Source organism: Excalfactoria chinensis, chromosome 3 (genome assembly GCF_039878825.1).
Source record: "Excalfactoria chinensis isolate bCotChi1 chromosome 3, bCotChi1.hap2, whole genome shotgun sequence".
NCBI lineage: Eukaryota > Metazoa > Chordata > Aves > Galliformes > Phasianidae > Excalfactoria > Excalfactoria chinensis.
The window spans coordinates 98982758-99005460 of NC_092827.1; the positions used below are offsets into that span (position 1 = coordinate 98982758).

The 22703-nt window shown below is 42.4% G+C and overlaps 1 long non-coding RNA gene across 1 annotated transcript; it reads right to left on the minus strand.

Annotated features, from left to right (window-relative positions):
* Positions 1-4992: 4992 nt before the first annotated feature.
* LOC140250778 (uncharacterized) lies at positions 4993-21604 on the minus strand. The gene is made up of 4 exons (XR_011903269.1): positions 21542-21604; positions 6222-6365; positions 5854-5919; positions 4993-5327 (listed from the first exon to the last, which is right to left on the minus strand). It is a non-coding gene; the product is annotated as an uncharacterized lncRNA (long non-coding RNA).
* Between the last annotated feature and the right edge of the window lie 1099 nt (positions 21605-22703).

Consider the following 22703-nt stretch of genomic DNA (forward strand, 5'->3'; position numbering starts at 1 on the left):
ATAAATACCTATATTTTGGCTTCTCGTTTTTATGTCCTTAACATTAAGAAACAAAAAAGCAACTTATGGACAAAACCAGTAGCAGGTAGTTATTTTGCTAACAATCTGGTTTTAACTACCATGAAAACAACACAGTGGCAGCGCCAAAGCTCTATTTTGGGTTGCCCTGTTGCAGTTCAGTCCCACAGAGATTAACATTAACTTTGTGGGTAGGGAAAACCACTATTAATAGACTTCACAGCAACAAGGATATTACATATAATTGTATCATCAAGAGAGGAATTTCAGCATTCTCAATAATCCTTATACACATTTAATGTACTGCATCCAAAACCCCAGACTGTGAGATGCTTTACAGAACAGGATGAAGGATCACAAGCAGGGTCAGATGTACTGAGGAATGGGAATCAAGAAGAGCTCAGTTCTTCTGCCCATTAGAATCTCACATGCAGCAAGTGTTCTGCACAGTTTTTTTTGGCAGAAGGAACCAAGTTCACTTTTCTCATCTGCTGCTCCAGCCCTAAGAACAACTCTGCTTTCTCGTATTGTAGATGGAACAAATCACATTCACAAATCAAAAAGGACAAATAAAAGAGGCACAAAATCAGTACCAAAACCACGAGTTCAGTCCTCCTACTGTAAGCAGGGGTCAAGGGAGCAAAATCCCCCCTACTGTAAGAGAAGAGCAAGTCTGAGACTAAGGGAGTACAAGTCTATGGGGCAGCACATCATGCATCCCAGGGTCCTGAAGGAACTGGCTGATGCTGCAAGACCACTCTCCACCACATATGAAGAGTCATGGCTGTCAGGCAAAGTCCCTGGTGACTGGAAAAGGGAATGATTACTGCCATTTTTAAGGAAAGGAGAAAGGAGAACGGAGAACCCAAGGAACTACAGGCTGGTAAGCCTCACCTCCACGCCTGGGAAGATCATAGAACGGCTTATGTTGGAAGGGACCTTAAAGATCATCTAGATCCAATTCCCCAGTCATTGACAGCGTTGCAGATCATGGAGAAAGAAGCTATCATCCTCTCTTGTGAAGCTCAATCACAGCTCCAGTCTGGTCCCTCAGAAAGAAACCTGTCTTATACACTCAGAAAAGACAGTTTGACTGGCATGCCTCTTGGCACATTCCCAGCTACGAAGAGAAAGCAGAGGACACGGGCACATGATAGCTGCTCAATGTCATTTCTGCCACACACATATGTAAAATATATATATACAACTTTGAGTAAACCACTTGACGCTTCGTGCTTCAGTTTTCCACCCAGGCAATGGTCTCTTCTATGCAAAAACAGGTTTCAGGTTCCATCACTGAACATGAGATGCTCAATTGTCATTTCATGAACAGCTGTATACCAGTAATTTATCATTAGTTATCAATATCAATAATTACCATTATTACTAGCTAAGGTAAAGTTGTCTTTTTTCCACTGCACTCTGCCTGAAATGCCTGCGGTAGCAATGCCAACAAAGCTGACTTTCTTTACCAAAATAATAGAACCTGCAAGTACTACTATACGTGGACCAGCAAGACTAGATTGAAACAATTAGGAAATGCAGCACACCTCACATATGTCCTTATGTAAGAAAGTCAGCATTATTAACATAATCACAATGCAGTCTGCTAGCATTAGAATTAAAACTGGAGAGGGGAAGCAGGGGGAGCCTGTTGTTAATGCAGACAACTCAGCCAGACAACAGTTGGCCTCAGTAATTAGCAATACAGTGCCACTTTAAGAGCTCTCCTTGGGTGCTCCCCGGGGAATTTCAGACATCAAGAAAGCTGATGTATTTCCCCAGAAAATCTGGTAAGAGCTAAAACCTACCAGGCCGAATACCTCTGTGCAAAGAGCCACTGAGCAAGTACCGCGCTGAGAAAAGCCTGGGTTCGCTCACTCACGAGGATGTTGCCAGCCTGCAGGTTTTACTGCAGGTCTCCTAACACTTGCGTTTTAGTTTGTTCCTTACTAATGCCCATTTCAAGCTCTGGCAAGCAGGTGATCATCAGAAATGACCATCTCACTCTTCTGGGGTTTTTTGGAGATGCGCGTCTCTCACCCTTTTAAGGAAGAAAATTACAAGTGTGAACTTTACAAGGCTAAGCACTAGAACAGAATCAAATAAACCTGCTTTATTCTGCTTGAGGAGCTTGAGCCACTCGGAAATATCTGGACAGGAAACTGGAATTTCGGAAAGACTGGAATCAAATATATTTTCTGGATATCAAAAGCAAACCCAACCTCCTTGTGTATCTGAAGGACATTCCACGCTGCATCTTGATTCTGATACCCAGCAGCCTGAAGCCAGCCCTCACCCTGCCACAGTACAGCTGTGTGAAGGTCATTCAATGAATTCTTTCTTGGAAGACAGTAGGATCTGTTCTCCTATACAGAGTATTTCAGCCCTGTGAAGTCCATGATGACCAACAGATAAAGATATGCCTTAAGCACAGTGTACCAAAACAATAACCTGAAATGTTAAAAGCCTATCAATATACTTCACTGGAGGAACCAGAGGATCTGGAAAGCGTTAGGAGCCCTATCACATGATCATTATTTGATAGGACACTATGTCCAGACGGAGGGATAACTCATAGGGAATACAGCTGCTCTATTTTCATTGGCAGGCCTGACAGTCAGCACAGGGCACTCTGACAGGAGGAAATCAGTCGTGTGAACAACTCTTGAGTAATTAATCAGGGTCAGGGCAGGATCTGGTTTCAGAGCAGTCAGGCTCCTTACTGGCACTGTGCTCCACGCTTTGGGCCAGGCGGTTGCCCCATGTCTTCTAGTTATACAAGCCAAAGCACCACTGCCTGCTACAGAACATGGTGGATTTAAATCATTTACTCTGCATACGGGCTGTTATGCTCACGTTTCATTTTTGTCTAACCGACCCATATGTGAACTGTTAAATGCTAAAACCTTCACGGAAAGTAGGAGGGATGTCTGGATTGAAACATGCAGAGGACAGCCTGATGGCTGTACAGTCACTCTGAATCCAAGGTTCAAGCACAGGGCTTGGACCGCAACCTGGGGAAAAACTAGCGTAACCCAGAGATTCCTCACCCAGAAAACAATTCCTTATAAAGAGGATGGACTATGACTCCTGCAGAAACCCCTGTATCTCCAGGTTACAATGGCAAATGGTGCCCCCAAATGCCTCGGAAGGTTATGCAGCAAGAAACACAACAGCAAGGAAGATATCACAAAAGCCTGATTGTAAACTTCCAAACAAGCAGCCTAAGGGTTTTTCTTTGCTTCTTCCTAACTCTTCATAGCATATATTATACACCAAAAACCAGGTGAAGATGCACACTACTTAGCGGTAGTACTGTAACTTCTCTGTGAGATCAAGGCTGTAAGAAGCTTTCCTTTTAAGTTTCACAAATATACATTCCCACATACATACACACATACACGTGTGTGTGTATATATACACTTTATATATATAAAGCCTTCCTGTGAAAGCCCTGAAGCTTCAGAACTTCTGTGGTTGTGTTCTAGACATAATCAAAGCACAACCTTACACCTCCCTTCTTCCCCACGCCACCAAAACACCTTAATTAGAAATGGATCTCTTCCCTCCTCACCCTGACATCACCTCATCCCCTCCTGAGGCCTTCAGACCTTCAGAAAATCAGCAGCTTCTTTGCAACACCAGCCTGCAACATAAAGCCCAGGTCTCCTAATTGCCCGTCAACGATCACATTTATCTCTCAGGCAAGCCAGCTTGTAGTGGTTAATAGTATAAATGATATCTAGAGCAACAAGGACTGTGCTTCTGTTTATGTCATAGCTATCTAAATGGGAGTCAGTAAGCTGCAGATATTGTTCCCGCAAGTTTTTAAGCTTATTAACATAGTTTATGAGAACTTTGGGTTTCTGGAGTAACAGCTTACTGAGATGAAGTGATAAAGAAGATAGCCATCATAGCCTGAATGAATTCTGTAAACAGTGAAAGCAACTGGCATGATCAAGTGGGAGAAGGATAGCATAAGGCGAGAGTTGAAAAAATAATTAAGGTTTTAACTAAGTCCAATTATTGCAAAATGTATTCTTTAAAAAAACAAAACAAACCATTTTCCAGTAATTCTGATTCGGTTAAATTTTTACAGTATATAAATAATTCTAATCACATTCATATAAGGTTAGCTTTCCTGCATGGAAGCATTTAGAAAAATGTTAAATTAAATTATCTGCATGCGCTGGAAACATAATACAAAGGATTATCTGAAAAGCCAGGAGCAGCAGGCCAACATGAGCAAATCTCTTATGTAATGTCTGACAAAGCCTAATGGGAGCAGAGAAATAGAGCTGATGTTTTCCTGGGAACCATTCTCTTTGTGGATGAAACATTTAATTATGAATCTGAGTCTATAAATAGACTCCTCGTGTTGGAAGGGAGAAAGGGGGATCTGATGCAGATGCGCCACTGGATTAACAGAAGATCCTAAAAGAAATTTATCAATGTCACAGGTGATTAATTATAACTCCCCATCTACAGATGGGAATGGCTATGTTTATCAGTCAGAATTCCCAGAATAGCAGGTGGTCAACAAAGAGCCCAGTGAGTTCTCTGCACATCTACCTATTGTGACTTATCTGCATTACAAACACATGGCTTTACATTATTCTCGTTGGGCCAAAGAAATTCATTGTTGTCAATTCTCATGCTTATTATCGTAAGACTTGTGATATCCGCTGCTCTTTTGTAAACCTTCTATTTTGGCTCTCATAGGATTACACTTCTTGTTTTTAAGGGAGGCTGATTAACCTCTAATCCTCATTTCAGATAACAGCGTGAAAAAGATTAACTCGGAAGATTCGAACGCATGGGAAGGCAAGTGCAAAGAATCCAAGACGTACTATTCAACTTCCACCAATTATTAAGCCCTTATGATATTTTGGGGATACAATTAATGTGTAAAATCTTTACATTGATCTTACCAAGCAGACAATATTTGCAGACCATGTGCAGCATGTATATATACATATGTATATATATATATACACATATGTATATATATATATACACACACACACAAGCTTTTGAAAAGACAGCAAGCATAAATGTGTAAACACCAAATGCCACGTGCATAGATCTGCTCCCTAGAAAACTTTGAGAACAAAATCTACCTATTTTTTAAGGAAAATAGCACCCCAAACTTCAGAACAACCAGGATAGGACTGTTTCTCTTGATGTGAATGAATTCCTTTTCTCTTAGCATATAAACCACTGGTGTCTGGTCCTGGGACTGCTGCTGACTATATCATGGCACTCCAGTGGTCTTGCATAAGTCTTTCAGTTCCTCATGCATTACTCTAAAAATCAAAACAGTGTGATTGCTTGACATGAAAAGCTAGTTAGTCCTTGTGTGCTCCCCAGATCATATTTATAAATAAAACAGGTTCCTACTACTGCTGCTCTCAGCAACAAACACCAGCTAAACTCTGCAACTCAGATCCAAAACGTCCTGACTGGAAAGAGAGGCACCAGTCACTGAAGCATTATAAGACGCAAATAACGTTTTAAAGTTGCTTCAATGGCTGCTTCTGCCATATGCTAAAATGATTTTTCCCACCAGCAGTACACAGACGAGATGAGACTGTGTAGTGAATGGAAGGGTAGCACTTGGCATTTTCCAATACGTTATATGGAACTGCTGCCTGAGAACCCATCGTATGTGTGCTCACATACATACAAGGTGTGCTGAATTACATGAGTTAAACAGAAGCCCATGCATTGGCAAGGTCAAGGTCCCAGTTACCTAATTGTCATTAGGAAAGCCTTGGGTAACTTGAAATACAATTCATCAAGCAGAAGCATAATGACAACTGGAGCACTTACCTGGTCTTTCAAGGCTCAATTAATTAGCAGATATGGTCATTCACTTATAGTACTTTATGTCTGAAACTGATTAGAAGAAAAAGAAAACTCTGCGTTAGAGCTTCTTGCCAGCAGAGACCTTTAAGACAGATGATAGCAACATGCATTAATTTCAGGTTCTGATAACCACCAAATACATGTAGGCCCTTTACCTAATATTAAAGAAGTGTAACCAACTTGAGTGAAACATGTATTTAAGAGAAAAAAGAAGCACAACCAAATCTAGTGAATCAACAAGCATCTGGGTTCAATCCTAAGGCAAGGCAAAACAGAGCACTGCCATAACCCACTCAACCTCACCCTGTCTGAACATCAGGATCCGTCTGTACCTGATAACTCACAGGACGCACTCTGCCTTAAGAACAGAATTCCTCCAAAATGGTTTTAGGATGGTGAGGGTGGCCACAGCATCCTGCCAGGCTCCCAGTCTACCTTCCAATCTCTGGTACATCTGTGGGTTCCCAAACATCTTCCTATCAAAACAGGAAGCACAAGTGCCCCAATGTGAACATGAATGATCTTTAAAGGAAAAGTGTGACAGTGAAAAACCAATCATGGCCAAAAAATGAAAAAAAAAAAGAAAAAAGCATTTGCCTGATCATCCTTTTTGTACATACATTTTTTGATACATAAGTGCACTTGGGAATGATGTCAGAGCCAAATCCCTTGCCTAAAAGAGCTGCAAGTATTACAGATTCTGCCCCTTTTCCCCATCCACCCCCCTCCTACCTTGAGGCCAAGTCTGCACCAGTGGGAGCGACCGTAAGTGCTGTTACAGTACAAGTTCAACCCCTCCTTTAATTAATAACTCAGTACTAGAGCACTGCAGATCCCTCAGCTTCAAACACCAACTTGTATATTATTGTACAGAGAGGTCAACTTCAGGCAAGTATCAGATTATTTATAACTTCAAGTTATTTTGCAAGCTCATTTGCCAGACTTCCATGTGAGGCAGCATTTAATAGAAATATGGAAAACGGCCTGAACTTTAAATGACAAACAGATGAGAAGGTCTGACGAAAATCAAACACTTTTGAAGGCCATGTATTTTCATAGGGAATATAAATGGGATTTTTAATTGATGTTGACTTCAGCTCATGGTAACATTTTGGGCGATCTTGATCAGTGGGGTTACAAAAAAACCAAACCAAAACAGCAAAGCAAGGAAAAGAAAGGAATCTGATTACAGCTAGCCTTGGAAAAGAGATGCGCAGAAGTCCTCCCCACATTTAATACAGGTAGTAATCTCTTCTACAGTGTAACTACCCACAGTTCACAATCTTGGAGCAACCAGGCACAACAATGTCCTCTTAATGTCACAGATGCTGAGACCTACCCTATTATCTTTTAATCGAAACTCCCCATCAACACTTTCTGTGCAGTCTCATGTCACCTGGCTTCTCTGGGATTCAACCCTTCAAATGCACATCCTTCTCTTAGAATGAAGGTAAATCTATTGTATGAGGTTCTCACATAACATATTAATGAAGACACTACACATTACTACGCACAGAACAGTTACTCAAACTTATTCCCCTGCTGGCATCTGCCTACAAGTAACCAAGGTTTACTGCTTCTCATTCAGAGCTTCAGTCTGGTCATCAAACTGGATTTCAAATTGTGTTTTAGAGTATTTCCACTAACAGAAGTATGGCTTTTCCAGCTCAAGATGGATGGGCAAGATGGTTTTATTGCGCCGTTAGAAAATCCTTTGTGCAGAAACAGTTTCTAAATGAAAACCACCTTACCCAAGTAACAGCTTGCACACAAATGCACCACAAAAAAGAATTCTTTTCTTTACCTATAGCAGGAAAGTCTTTTGTATCAGTTTGAACATGTGACAGCTGCTCCAAAAGTAACGCCTCCTGTTTTCTTACATCAGCCCACAATGTCAGAGGCAGAAGTTGCTGGGATGGCAGTAGAGGCTGAACCTTCCCACCAATATTCCATTATATTTCATTGCTATGACAGATGGCAGAAAAACAGCCTGACAGAACAGGGCCTGCCATGAGAGCCCATGACAAGCAAAGGCATGGCATCAAATCCTTCCATTCAGAAGAAATTGCACCCACTGATATTCATCAATGATCAGTGAGTGTTTATAGAGACAAAACAGTGGATATCAGCACAGTGAGGCGATGGTCAGTGTTTTTCAGCACTGGTTAAAGCACGAGTGTCCAAACTTATGTGTTGCCTAGGCCACGTTAAATAGAGAGGAATTGTCTCGGGCTAAATATACATAAGCTGTTCCAGAAGTAATACCTCTTATTTCCACGTAAACTACAACAGATACAAAGAGCACAATGACACTGTTTGATAGAGCAAACTCTCAGCTATAAGGCACTATGTTTCAACATAAGCACAATCATCAGCTATGCATTTTCACCAGCTATGAATAAAAGCCTGCATACCATGCTCAGAAAAATCAGCTCAAGTGGAGGTGACCCACTGTCACCACTGCTGAAACACAACACCCGCTGCTTCACTGTGCTCACATCCACTGTTTGCTCCCAATAAATGCTGATCAATGTCAGTGGGTGCCATGTTTTCCACATATAGGAATTCAACGATACCCCTTTACTTCACACACACTTCCATGTCAAACACCATTCTGTCAGAGTGCCCCATAAGCTGCCATCTGTCAAATAGCAACAAATAGTAATAAAATATAGGCAGAAAGGTTCAGTTTCTGCTACCATACCACCAACATCCACCTCTGACACTGTGGGACAACGTCATAAAACAAGAGGCATTATTTTTGGAGTAGCCCTCACAAGACTTACAGTATCATTATCTGATTGCTGTACAGTCCACTTGAAAATCTGCAGGTAACCTATTGATATCAACTGAAAATGGCGTCACAGAAATTATTTATGAAGCAATCTTGAAGCTTGTTCTCAAACTCCTACATCAAAACTGAGAGCATGGCTACGCATTCCTCGCTGTTCAGCTCATGTATCAAAATGCACACAATTATTTGTTGTCACTTGAGTCTATCGTGAGGTTGTTCCTCAAGTTCTTCTGTGCTCTGCAGCCATTTGCAGCCTGCCTTCAAAGGACACGAGACACACACGCCAATGCAAAGCAAGCAAAGGTGCGTTGTCACTTTTGCCTCAAGACAGGCCCTGCCAGCCACCGTCAGAGGCAAATTCAGGCCTGTCACCATTTTGCATGGCTGTGGAGAACTGCAGAGCCTTCCTCCATACTGAGGACTCCAGGATGGCTGGAAAGGGCAATTTTGCAAGTCATGTGGATCAAAGCAGCTTGTTTCCCCTCTTCAGCTCATCTCATTTCCGTATCATAAACATTGCTGGGTTCAAGACAATCTGAGGTACATTCACATTCAGCAAATCCAGTGGCTGTGACTCAGAAATATTGTTCCTTTCCCTCTGCATTTTGCACAGAGATGGCAGTCAAAAAGCCTTTGAGGGTCTTTTAAAAAGGGGAGGAAAAAAAAAGGTAGTAACATTCTTCTAGTAAAAGAATGAGTATTTACCACCTACTGAAGTGTCTAAAGAACTGATAAGAAATCCAGGAGCAATGGAAGTGTCCCTGTTAAACACAGCCTCATTTGGTGACAGAAATTTCAGACTTGCTATTAATGCACCTAATGCATCTTCACAGCTCATCCCTTTCTTTTTTTTCTGAATTTGAAAGCTAGGAGATAGAATATCAGAACACCGAGGCATGGTGTTCTGAAGTTATTTTTCTCATTAGGTTGCATGCTCCAGGATACACTTAGATCCCCTCGAGGCTTACCGGCTTTTGTACAACAATCAGAGGCCTTGAAAGGTGTGTAAGTATTAGTTTTGAAAACACGCATGGCTCAGAACAAAGAGAGACGGGCTGATCAAACAGCAGGGGCGATGTACAGGAGTTAATACAAAATAATTCTCAGCAGCGGCCAGCTTTCACAAAGCAAATAGCTCAATGTGGATGCCATATTGTCAATTAGACCCAGCCATTTTCAGATGTAATGGGAAGTGGAATACAATATCTACATCTGATGTATGAACACAACTGTAAAGAATCAATACCATCTGGCTGCAAAGCATTTGGTCTTTTAGTCAGCAAAACCAGGCCGTTCACACAATAAGGAACAGTTCAGACAATATGGGAACCTCAAGACTTTTCAGCAATATCATTTGCAGGGCAATTTTTAAAAGAGGAGACAAAGTTTCAATGGTGCTTTACCAATAAATCTGAACGTAGGGAAATAACCTAGACAGGGGCCAGGGGTTGAGGTGGAATCTGTGTTCCTTCAGGAGAGGTTTATGCTTTCACATGTGTTACAATTACAGCCCAAATTCAGAGCCATGTAAGCAGGTCCAGCGCCAGGTCTGGGTTTGGCCCTGCATTTTCTCATTATGCTTGTCACAGGACATCAGAAGTAATCACACCACACAGCATCACGAATGCTAATAAAATAAACCAATGATTGATGAAGAACTTTATCCAAAAGCATCAGCTATCTTAACTTGTATTTCATGGGTACAGTGGCATTAATTGTTTCCATACTGATCTAACTGTTTTCCCAGGAATTATCACCGGTTCTATTTACTAAAATTGCATTTCAGTGCCAATTCTTTTTCCTTCTCCACTTTTTCCCAAAGTCCGAGCTCAACTATTTACATTCACTTCAAAAGGCTGGACAAAAAAAAAAAAGCTCCACACTTTACACTGCTTTCTCCAAGCTTTCCTACTGGCAAATTAGGCTGCGCTCTTAATGCTTTAAGGGATCTAACAAGCTCTTGAAAACCTGGAAGCAGGTTTGGGTTTCTAATGATGTGTAAATCTAGGGGATGAAGGAATTGTGTCATCAAGATGGAGATTTTCCACAGTGGGGAAAAAGTAGCTGGAGCTGCATGTGTCCTGTTTGGCACATAACACTGCCCTAAGTTCTAGCATGCAGCTCGCTCCCAAGAATCCACCTGGATCTTGGCTCTCAGACGAGGCAGCCTCTAGAGGAGACAAAGGGCAAAAATAACCACAATGGATAAAAAGCCAACTAGTCAAATTTAGGAAGGAATGTCTAAGTAATGTAGGGCACGTTAACATAGAGCCAAATACTGTGAATCAGCTTGGCTCTGGGGAAGCTCATTCAGAAAGGGCAATTACATAAGCTAAGGATCTGACCAGTCCAGTTTTGTAGATCTTTTTTTTTTGTTGGGAATGGAGAAAAATAAATGTAGGAGTTCATACATTCTGTCATATTCCACTCCCACATCTCAATAGCAGGACTCCGTACTCCAAGGAAAATACAAAATGTAATGAATTAGGTAAACATATTGGCTGGCACACAACATGCTGAGATCCAGGACACAACTCAAATACTCATGATCCAGTTAGCATCAGGAAAGACTGAAACAGCCAACTCTGTAGGGTGAGCTATAGAGTTGAGTACTGCACAGTGCTACCCTGTTCCTCAGTCAATACCACTAGTGAGGACACTCAGGATATATAGTAAGGAGGTTGTGTTCGCCCACAGTTACAAGAAAAAAGCCAAATGGCCTCATCTGCTCTCCTAGCCAGTAGTATTTCACTTTTACTTGCTACTCTATCAAATACTAAAGACTGGGTCTTGCAGTGCATAAGTAATGCTTGTGCATTCCCATACCTCCCTCTGTGAAGCAGTACATGCTCTGTTTGCTTCTTCTCTGATTTTCTTTCAGTTCAGAATTTCACATACTGTGCTGCCACACACTCGGATTATGAAGAGGCAGGAGTCGGGCCACTTGCCTTCAGGAAAATGCAAGGGATGAAAAAACAACACAAAAATAGTTGACCCAACTGCCTCCCTCCGACTCCCAAATGGCCTGGCTGCCTGTCAAACACAGCTCCATCCCCTCTACTTCTTTCAAGACCTCTGTCATACAGGCACTGATTACAGCCAGGCTTCACGATGCAATGAAAGCCAACAGGCAAACTCCTCTACCATTGCACTGGGTTGTGTCCCACCCCATTGACTTCAATAGGCCGCCACAATCTGTCCCATGAAACGCATCTGGCTGCAATTCCTATTTTTAGTTACGCCTGACAGATCTTGAACTGCTGATATCTGAATTTAAAGAAATACATGAAAAACACCACTTTCCTTTTTAAAAAAATCGTTCTCCTGGGTCTCCTAGAGATAATAATTACTGCTCTGCTCAGCTAGTGCTGTCATTATATCGCTCAATAAAATGGATCATTTTTAACTCTCAGGAGCATTGGGAGCTCTGCTACTTCCTCATGTGAAAGTAAGAACGTGTCAGTTTTGTTTAGCAAATATAACATTTAATGTCTTGGCTCCTGGCATTCAGGACCAGCACTGAGCCAATAGCGAGGATGCAAAGAACACCCTGAAAGATCAGATTTAAAAGATATTAAACGCTTATTAAAAAATATGAAAAATAATAATAATAATAATAATAAAAAAACACAAGTAAAAAGCAAACCTAAGATAAAACTTTCCCAGGAATGTGTAAAACACAGAACTCACAGCAAAAGCTACTTTGGGCACCCTGATCCCATGCTGTGCCATCAGTAACTCATCCCAACTATCTGACCATTTCTGTGTTGGCTGTCAAGGTACTAGCCCATACCCTACTGACAACTGAGAGCTGCTATAAACAACCTCAACAGCCCCTTCTTCCAATAATATTTATCATCTACCAGTCAACTTTAGCAACTATGCCGTACACGCAGTAATACAGTGGTTCAGACCTGCACATCATCGCTGCAACCCACCTTGACCAAAGCAAGAGGATGAAACACTCGCAGCTCTACAGAGATGGCATCCAGACTCTGTGCCAGTACAGAAGCACTGATCTGATTTTTGTGTCATAATTCCTAATTTAATCCTTTAAATTCTCTCGTTCTTCTAAGTGATTTGTCATCCCACAACACAGAACCCAGAAGACATCTCATCTGTCTAGTCATCAAAAGTAGTCAGAGCAGTTTCTTAGTTCAGAGCTTGAGGCCCACTTATCACCACCACATTGGATCACCTGCCATTCCCCTGCACTCAGTACATTTCACCTGGGAGTCCATGTGGAGCTTGACTAAGAACACAGATGAGCCTTAGCCTTCTCCATACCAAAGGCAGGGTTGGCTCTTTATGCTATTTGTGTACAGAATCTTATCTCCTCAGCTGCAATATTGATTTAGTTGCTGTTTTAAACTACATAACTTGCAGTACATGTCCTGGCAGAAAGAATAATAAAAACCAATGCAGAACATGAAAAGAAGAATAAGATTGAAATCCAAGAGCAAACCTGAAGGATCCCCTTGTGAATTTCTGCGTATTTTTGTGTAATGTGTCTTAGTTTCTTTCCATGGAGAAAAAGGAAAGCCCTAGGCCTGTAACTCTTCAGATGCCCCATCCCTAGAGGTGTTCGAGGTCAGGTTGGATGGAGCCCTGGACAACCTGGCACAGTACCCGATCTGGAGACTGGTAGCTGTACCTGTGGCAGGGGAGCAGGAATTTGATGATCCTTGGGGTTCCTTTCTAACCTAAGCTATTCTATGATCTGCATTAATCTTCAACAAGCATCCAACAGAAAGCGTATCAGAGGGACTCCTGACCACAACAGAAGAGAGTTGGAGGTGGGGAATAGGATGGGGAGAAAAAAAGACAAGACCGTAACTGCTGCACTCAACCTTCATGCGCATGCACACATGTACTGATAAGGCATCAAGAAGATAAAGTAGTTCTCAGATAGAGAATCTTGCTTGTTAACATCTCACAGCCAGAACTTCTACCTGCCAAAGGGGCTGCTTGGCAACAAAATGCAGAGGGACTGAGCTCTGACTGCCAGCAGAAGTGCAGCACTGGTGTCACGAAGCTGCATTCTCAAGATTAGTACAGCCAAAAATAGGCTTCGAATCATATTGCACCTCACACAAGGGTTTTAGCCAACAACTGAGCAAAGAGGGTCACGTAAGCAGGCATTGGGGGATTTTATGGAGTCCCGAGAATGTGAAAGAGAAAAAGGAAAATGCTTTTGTTATCAAGAAGAAAAAAGTTGTTTTGCATTTCTTTTTTCCACTCCAATGTATTTCTGCAGCTTCGAAAGCACAAAGGATCTCTATCCCTTTGCAATGCCTAAGCACCTACAGCAACACTTCAGACTTCATTTGGGCAGTTTGGAAACTTCCAGCTGATTTCTTCAACTTGACTTAAGTACCTCGTAGTCTGTGATCCCATCTCAACCATCAGTACATTTTCAAGGATGCTCGTGTGCTTGCAGAGATATTTTTCTTCATGAAAAATATTTTTTTTACATCAGCTTATCTTGTTTATGCTGTGCTGAGAGCCCCAGTCCTGCAGATCCTCTGTTGAACTTGTGGGAGTGTGCCTTTGTCAGGGTACAAATGAGAGAGCAGAGAGAGAGAGAGAGAACTGCAGAAGGGAAATCATCCACTGCTCAGATACGAACAGACATCCTTGCCTATCAGATCTCCCCAAACTTCAGGGGGAAAAATAAGAGTAGGTTTCATTAGCAATGATTTTCTGGATCTTTGTATGCCAGGCTCTCTGGAGCTCAGTAAATGAGAGCACTGGGTACACAAAAGAGCAAGACATTTCCCCCCCCCCCCTCAGACAGGAGGGAGGCTGTGGCCCCCTCACTGCAGAGTTTCCTGCGTTCATTTGTTTATAGAGCAGAGCTGAGGTTAGTTCAGAAGAGAGTTCCTCATTTCCTCCTCCTCCTGCCTTTCTCCCTAACCAGATGTGACAATGTTACAATATTATTATCCTGTCAGCACCACAGGGGGAAATACAAGTAAAATTCAGGGTGAAAGGAGAGCCAAAAGGAAAACAGATCCAAAGCAGCACCTTTCAGATTCACTAGCCCTTCTCCAAGAACTGGAAACCTCTACAGCTGGGCTGCAGCTTCATTTGAAATGCTTGTGGGCAAATGACTAAAAGTAGCTTTTTGAGGTCCTGCAAAACATGATGGGAGATTCCTATTGAACACCTAGGAGCTACCTACAGCTGAAGGATGAGATGTGGATCACTGGGGCTGATAGAAAATGACACGCTACACCAAAGGAGCAGCCCCAGAGGGCTTCACTGTGTCAGTGCCCTTTGGCTTCTCATCACTACAGGGAAGAGCACGCCCAGACTAGAGTTTTGCTTTACAAACATTGGCTTACTGGTTTCCTCTGGCAAGTCTCCTGATATTGATGGGCTTTCACCTAGACCTGGGAACCTAGGAAGGGTGCACAGAAGGAAACGTATCCAGCAAAGGAAACAGAGGAAGGAGGCTGTTTAAATGAAATACCATTAAACCTTTAAGATATGTAGAAGACTCCTACTAAAACAGTCAAGGTACCACATTTTAGGGCACCCCTTCTTTCCCCCCAGCCTTTGAAAGAGCTATAGTCACAAAATTAACCACCACTACTTTCAGACACTCCAAGTTGTGGCCAAAAGCAGACTATTCCTCTACAGTGCTGTATAGATAGTCTGTGTTCCTCCCCCAGCTAATACACTGAAAGACACATGCTCATTCCAATAAAAGACAATTAGCAATCTGCAGATTGGTTTACTTCATTTTTGTTTCTGCTCCATCAAAGGACAAGTAAATAGAAAATCTCTTGCCCATAGAAGCTAAAAACTGCCTTCTATAAAATAAAGACCTCGATATTTATCCTACTCTACCCTTTTCCTTTTCAGCATAAACATTCCCCAGGGCATGCTTCTATATGCTTAGGAAACTGACTCTACCAGTTCATATGGGACCAGGACTTGCTCCCAAGGATGGGAAGAGGTCTCAGTAAGCTTATGCAACACACTGCTGAGATCTAGAGGTCTTTTACGTTTTCCATCCACACATGCATACTTAGGAGGACAAGCGTGTCCTATTATGATGTCCCCAAAAGGGCAGCATTATGTTCTTGTTTAGTAATAGTGTCTCCCAGTGGATCTCTACTGGAGCTGATCAGGAAGTAATTGAATTCTGAGTTAATGTTCATTCCAGCTCTCTGGGACTGAACTACAGAAATGGTTTCAAGCCTGAATCTGGTTCACATTCCACTGCGGTCCTTTCATGTGTCAGCTCTGCTAAACCAGTGATTATGGATCCTGACAGACTCATTAATCCCCCGGGTATCTCACATGGGAAATCATCCTGTTTCTCTAAGTTGTAAAATAAGGCATTCACTTTGAATGGAAAGAGCATCATCATCTACCTCTGCAGCCAAACATGACATAAGCAGGAAACATCTACCTGGAATGATTTTGGTGGAATACAGTTTGAAAGCAGAAAGCCATCTGGGACAACCAGCTGGGCTACTGTTTAACAGGAAGGAGACATTAGTGCCAGTGGACCTACTGAAAACTTGCTCTGACAATGTTAAAGAGACAAACCCAGATGATCTCTGAAACCATTCTTACTTGGAGTAAAAATAACACTCCACGACAACTGGAGTCATGTCTTAGAAGTCCAACATTTCCAAGAACTAAGCCAAAATAGCACTATCTATGCCCCGATAACAGAATAAACGGAATATGTAGGTTGGGTTCATGCAGAAGGCTCAACTGTTTCTCAGTGCAGACTCAACTGCATTATAAGTGCTTTGAACATAAGACCAACAGAATCAGCTAGAAGTTCTCCATTGCTCTCAACAAACATGAGGACTGGCTCCAGGGTAAGCGCTAGCACTTAGAACTTCAATGTCCTACTGCAAATTTCTGCCAGATGTAGCCCCTCTTCTCTTTTACCTTAAGACAGAGGAGGTGCAGACATACTTCACCCTTTACAGGGGGTATACACAGTGTTCTGCAATTACAGCAGTGCCAAGCTGCCATCTGATCACCAGCATTCTCCCCCTCCCCATAGCTTTCCAGTGTTGCCCTACAGCTTGTGAGGAAAGCCTGTGGGTGAGGAGGCAGTGCCCAGCTACCAATAAATGCTCAGAGTAGCTTGTGAGCAGCTGTCATGAATCAATGATTTCATGCAAAATGAAGTTAAAGTTAGCCACAGAGAAAGAGGAAAGGTCAATGTATTAAGTAGAAATCAGCAAAAATGAATAGGAATGGGTATATTCCCAGAGAAGACTTTCCAAAGTGCTTAACAACCATGCTGGAAACAGAGGCCCTCTGGAGCATGCCCTGTACAGACTTCCCTGCTGTAATCAACATGATTATTTGTCTGGTGTTAATACAGTAACATGCTGCGTTGCTGAAAAGTCCCTGGCTGCCTTTCAAGCTTTTGAAAGGACACCAAAGGCTTTTGTTTTGATTTCAAACTATTTTTCAGCACCTCTGTGTTAGAGTGCCCACAGAGTCATTTGACAGGGCAATGTGACTCGAGCACTTAAAGGAAAGAACAAATGTTAGATGCTAACACCTACATAGGGACTTAAAAAGCTTATCCATAGACCACCATGTTTTCCAGGCACTACCAGTTTACTCAGTTATTGTTCGTTTTAATAAAAGTTTGTCCTAGCCTTAATTGTGAATGAAAACATCACCATGGAATCTAATGCCATGGCAGTGCCATGCAAACATCACCTCATAATACTGAAATGAAAGAAGCCGCAGAGTTGTTTACAGCATATATTCATAAAGCAATCACACTTGTGTGCTTTCAGCCAGTACTACCTGACTTCTCTGTAAGTTGTTATTTCCAGGGTCAGCCCTTCAAGAGGAAAGCAATGAGTTTTATTAAGTGGCAACAGAGACAGTTTGTTGGAAAAATACAACTCTTAAATAACATAAAGCATACTTCTGATTGGGTGCCAGAGGGAATCACGTATAATGACTCCATAATCAATTGGTTAGTACGTGGATGGGCACAAGGCAGCCACACACCTAAGTCTCTACTCCAATTCATTGGCAACAAGCAACTTCTTACCTCACCCTAAAGTGTAACTTCTTGCTCTTTTGCTAATGCAGCTCTTTTTCTGCTTATGCATCTCCCTATTCTTGCAGAGTTTGCCAAGGACTGTAACTGACCATGGTCAGCATAACATGAACCACAGCATACAGGCCTTACCCTAGGCTTACATAGCCACGTCCTCCACTAACCAAGTATATCTCTGTAATAAGGTATTGAAAATCTGCTGTTATACACTGAGCCTATGCTACCAAAATCCCTGTTAGCAAGAAATCAGGCCTGAGGTATCCAGCAGAGAGAATATCCCTGCACTGATTTCTCACATAATGGTAACGTGGCTTTTTTGGGTTGGTTTGCTGAGCCAGACACTGTCACGGGGTTCTCTCTAGAGCTCACTCCGAGACAGCGGGCACAAACCCGGGGAGAAGGAACAAAGTACCTCCATCTCTAACAGCACGGCGCGGTGCGGCCCGGCCACGTGCGCTCCGAGAGAGGGGAAGGGAAGGGAGATTGCGAATGGGCCTGGGGGGGGGGGGGAATGGAGAAAAAAAGAACGATCTGAGAACGAAGGGCAGTTTAATGAAGCCAATGACACTAAACAACAACGAGAGAGTTTCAACAAGGAGAAAAAACAAGTCCAAATCTCACCGACAGGCTGTTGGAGGCGGGAAGCTCCGACCATGCTGTCTCCTCACATGGAACCCGGCGAAACCCCGTCCCCTTCCCGACCTCCCCTCCGGTGCCGCTTCCCTCCCCCCATGCCCACAGCACCTTCTTCACGCCTCTCTGAAAAGCTGCCATAGCTACATGGATAATAGACACACTAGGAGTCAATAAGCAGAATTTTAACCCGGTACTTTAAGTCTTATGGAAAAGTGGGTATGCTTGGGATGGCCTGAATGCCTTAATCAGAAAGAATGCTCATTATAAGCTGAAAGAGGCTTAAAAGAAGCAAACAAACACAAGTGTCCAAAGTACCAATTCAAATATATGCTTTAGGTGCTGTATTTATTCTTCAGTGCCTTGAAATGCTGAAAAATGGAATCCCCTCAAAGATCTGACCATCTTCCTGTATTTAAATAAGAAAATAACATGGGTTAATTCCTGGCTTTGCTAATGGCATTCATTGAAGATATTCTGAGGTTTGCCTTACAGACGAGGAAACTGAGTCAGAGGGATTGAGTAGAGGGCCCAAACCCACAGACAGAATTCAGTGCCAGGACCCAGCTTATTACAAGTCTCCTGAGTACATCTGACTTCCAGTCACGCGATGAGGCCTCTGTGGTGCATTAGAACTACAACAATTTCATCTGCTGCTCTAAAACAAGGATTAAATCTGTCTGCACTTACAGCAGGGATTATTACTGAGAATTCTTAGCAGGAATTACCAGTGATACCAACCCATTTTATCATAGTATATTTTAGTTTGGAAGCATTCACACACTTGCACAGGGAAAAATATACAAAACTATCAGAGGGAAATATTTTTTCATGCAGGCCAATGTAATTTCTCTGTGTCAGAATCCCATAGCTTGAAATATGCATGCGTGCCATCTTTCAGCACAGACCCCTACAGAATGGGACAGAGACAGTTTTACAGAAGCGTCACATTTCAACTCCCAGTTTAGCAATAGCTTAGAAGTGGTGGCATCCTGCATCAGAGCTGAAGACTCAGTACAAGCACAGGATCACAGACAGCAGGGTAAAGACAGGTCACCCGATCTATCATCTGGCTTCTTACCAGGACCAAGGCCTAAAATGCCCTTTTTTCATCATTCCCCTGCTGAAAACTTCTTTCAGAGCCCTGCCTCAAGAAGCAATTTAAACACCAGCTTCCCTTCCAAAACGGCTGTAATGCAACTCTTGGAGACCTGCATTGAAAGAGCGAAGCTCAGCAGTAACAGAGATAGAGAGTTTACAGGAATTTAAATTCCCTGGGCAAAATGGAATCCAAATTGACATTGTTTTCTGTTTGCATGGATTCTGAAATCTATTCATTACTCATAGAGTACCTTGGAAGAGATAATATCCAGCCCCACCAGATGCAAGGGGTACCTCACATTAGATTCATTTTCAGTACTTAACTGAGCAGCCTCCCTTTATAAAAAAGCAGCCCGCTATATTTCCATTTTAGTATATTTCAACGGTAAATTTCAGTTCCATGTAGAATGGAGCTGACTGGATATAAAACAATAGATATTTCTTGCTAAAGGCATATGATTTTCTTGAGTTCTCAGGATGTGATGAGAGCCTCCAAAATAAAATGCAATACTCCATCTTCTTCAGAATGGAAAGCACAACAGTGACAGCATAGTAGCAAAGTCCTAAACTGAACTAAGCGAAGATGTGATCAAATGCAACAGACACAGAAACAAGGGAAAGAAGCTACTGTTCTTGTACAACCAGAAGAGTAATGCAATATCAGTATGACACACCTGCCTTTAAACCTCTAGAAAATACTCAAGGGAAGACTGTCAGACACAAGTTAGCCTAGAATCCTAAGTAGACAGACAAGGGGCTTATCACTTGCTACAGACGCAAGTAACGCGGTCAAGCAACCAAGTATCTTTACTGAATAGTGAAAAATTATCGGTCAAAGATAAAAGATAACCCAGGTAGGCAAGCTCATTCTCAGCATGCAGAACTCATTCCAACACATTTCCAATTTACGCAAGTACAAGCATTGTATCTCCTCAACTTGCTCTAATTGCCTAACATAGACCTAACAGACTATGCAGCTCTTTCCTTGCATTTTGTACTCTCTGCCTGTAATTTCCAACCAGGTGAAAAACACCTTGTTCTTTCAAAAATCAATTCTACCTTCTGAGTAGATTCCCAGAACAGTCCAAACTGATTTCATAGTTTTCTGCACTTGTTTTCTCCATTTTTGACTTAGTTGAAATTTAACAGAATAGACAATAATAGACAAGCCTCTAGCATGTTCTAAATCCCAAAGCTGGAACCTTCTTTTTTGTGCATAGCACTGCTCTGTGTTAGTGAATTTGTTTACAATATAGACAAAGGGGCACCCACTGTCTCCCTAGTGACCCATAACACCACAGCCTCTTCAAAGCATAGGGGAACTAGTAAGAAAGTAATCTTTGTCCCTCACTGTTCCTTAGTTTACAGCCATCTGCGCTCAAACCCAGATGGAGCTACTTAACCAGAAGCCCTGCTATACTTTTAACAAGTCTAAAGTCCCCAGCAGCTACCTAATTCTCCCTAGCTCCTTATTTTGTGCTTGTAATTCCTGTTTTTCTCTCTGGAGGAGCAGTTTATTTGACCATCCATCAGCACAAGAGCCATCACATCAAGTCAGAGCAAGTGACTGCCTCCTAACCATCTCCAGTAATGACCAGCAGAGGAAGCCTACACAAGAACGTATAAAGGAGGCCAGCACATAAACAGTTCCCTACTGCATTCCTCCAGCCTCCAGAAATTTTCAGCTCAGGAACTTCTTGTGCCAGAGGTGTTTTTAGTCTTAAATGCTCGTACTGGTTTTTTGGTTTTTTTAACCAATAAGTTGGTTCAGGAGCAGCAGCAACAATCACAGTTTGTACCACCTCTACTATGTTAGCTCACAGAGATCCCAGATCTTTCTTAGCTCCCTCTTGCTGGGCTAGTAGTGATTAATGAAGCCAGCTGGGCAAGCTTCTCACCCACACTGCAATTGAGTATGACAGATGAACCTAAGCAGCTTGCATGATGCTACACAGCATAGCTAACAAGAGCACAGCAATATCAGTCTGTATAGTTGGAATAATACAAGTCTATAGTTGTAATTACAGAATAAATAGCCAGAGGGTATCTAAGAAAAGACTCACCAGTGCTGAGGCTTTCAGTTGAGATGGATGGTTGCCAACATTGAGACTTGCCACAAAAACTCCACAAAGGAAAAATCTCCAGAAAGAGATGCTGCCTTAGTGGTGGTCAGGCAAAGCTCCACCCCTTCCAGGAGCACAGCTGAATTACCTTCACCTGTGCTCCCGCAGATGACTCGTCACTTGCCTCAGATGGTTAATCAGAGGTTCAGGCTGTGATCAACAGTTTCCCTTATACAGTCATGCACCATGACCACCTCACTCCTAGCTCCTCTTACTACCCTTCAGCCACATAAAGAAATAATGTTTGAACAGACCAAGAATAGGAAAACTTGCATTCATACCCATTCTGCAGCTGGTTTTCTGTGTGGACATCAGCAGGACAATCTGCAATCCTTTTCTGTGTAAAGAAAAAGACTTTTACATAGTCTGAGTCAGAGCAGTTTGACTCCAACTTGAATTTCTCCCCCCAGAAAAATGCTTTTCTCTTTGCTGAATTACATCACAGAGGTGATGTGCAAGAAAGACATTAAAGCCTGATGGTGTTCAAATACAATGATGAAGAAGTCTGTATACGCAGAAGATCCCTCACGCTTGTGGTAGTTGGGCAAAGTCCCCAGGGACTGGTAAAAAGGAAACGTCACCCCCTTTTACAGAAAGGGAGAAAAGAGGACCCAGGAAACACAAGCCAGGGAGTCTCACCTCTGTGTCTGGGAAGATCGTGGAACAAATCCTCCTAGAAGACATGTTAAGGTACATGGGGGATAAGCAGGTGATCAGAGCATGGCTTTACCAAAGGAAGGTCATGCCTGACCAATCTGGTCAGGGGACTTGGAACACGATGATCCTTGGGTTCTCCTCCAACTCAAGCCATTCTATGATCCTGTGATTCTTAGAGAAGAAAGCATCATTGTAATGGGAAGAGCAAGGTGGTGAATGGCACCCTCCCTCAGTGAAAACTGCTGTTCTCTTTCATGCTTCCTCTGTGTTCCTAACACCATGAACAAAAGAGCTGTCCCACTATACACCGAAGACAAGAAATTTGTAATTGAATGAGTCTACCTATCTGATCACATTGCAAGAGGCTTGCCTCATGCTCACGTAATAAAAAGTCCTCACGTTTCATCCTTCCACCTGCGTGTTTTTAGCCTTTTCCTTGGGTATG